The sequence below is a fragment of the Plasmopara halstedii genome, assembly GCF_900000015.1.
Source record: "Plasmopara halstedii genome assembly, contig: Scaffold_470, whole genome shotgun sequence".
In the NCBI taxonomy this organism is placed as follows: Eukaryota; Oomycota; class Peronosporomycetes; order Peronosporales; family Peronosporaceae; genus Plasmopara; species Plasmopara halstedii.
This window is the reverse complement of record NW_020187390.1, coordinates 68,897-70,165: the sequence shown is the minus strand read 5'-3', so window position 1 is coordinate 70,165 and position 1,269 is coordinate 68,897.

Below are 1,269 nucleotides of genomic sequence, written 5' to 3'. Positions count from 1 at the left end.
ATCCCGTCTGGGCCCGCATAGAAAGGTCTTTCGATTATAGAGACCTTAAGACAAGATCTAAGTAAACAATTGCCGTTGGCAGAAGTATAATCAACATAGGAGCCGACAAAGCGGAATTGGCCGGCTTGGGTGGTAACAGGACTCTCAAGAACTATTGTTTTTTATCCCAGGACTTGACGGAAGATTGTTGTCTGCTGTCAATCTTGCGGAAGGCGGTGTGAGTGTCGCGTTCTTCGTGTGTCATCTAGAACAATTTAAAGGCAATCCATCAGTCAAGAATCAATATAGTGTACATGCCCGATTGTGAGCAGCAAGAAGCATATTACGTGTAGCATTCCAGGGCTGACACTCAGCGAGTTTTGGCATGCACCTGAATAGGAATGATTTATGAAAGACACAGAGCTCAACCAAAGACATCCTGATGATCAAGCATGCAACAGTAACATTGCGTTGGAAGGATCAGATAGTCAGGACGTCCCCCTTGCGTCCGAGAACAAAGGCGACACATGTTCTGGAGCGCACGAGCAGATACCATGTATTCGATGCGGGCTCCTTGAAAGAGCGAAAAAATTGAAAACTCACTTTTGTGGATGAATTTATAAGATGTATTGCCATTTCTTGATCGAGAGCAAAAGTGAAATAGATGGTAAGATCAAGGAATTCAGGGTTTTTACGAAAATGAATGGGTGCGCTCGTCTCAAATACTTGAGATCCGACAGCGGAATTGTATTCGTGAACAAAACAATGGTAGATATATCTTATCGCAGAGGTATTGTCCATTACCGTCCCGTACGATATAGCCCTTGGGTTGCGGACATCAGTACTATCATAGAAAAGGTCATCAAAAGCTCTACTACAAGAAGCGTTTCGACTGAATGATGGTCAAAAGCAGTAAACACAGCACTATATTTGATTAATTGCCCGATGAATACAGCCCATCACGTTTTTTTAGTTGGCGTTTAGGCCATAGCCTCGGATGGATCGTGTTCTGGTCGCAGTGCTACGCTCATGTTGATCATGCAAATAAACGAAATGTCATACCCAAGAGCTTCAATGTTTTTCGATTACGCAAAAATGTAAATTATAATTGCGTGTTCGACTTGGGGTATGCCAAGGTAAAATCAAAGTTCTTTATGAGATTGAATAAAGTATGACACGCATGCGCTCCAGCCAAAAGCGACCGTCGAAGTTACTAAAGACAATATTTATGTTCATGTTCAAGTGGATCGGCAATCATTTCAAGACGAGTACAAAAAGCTGTCGAAGAAG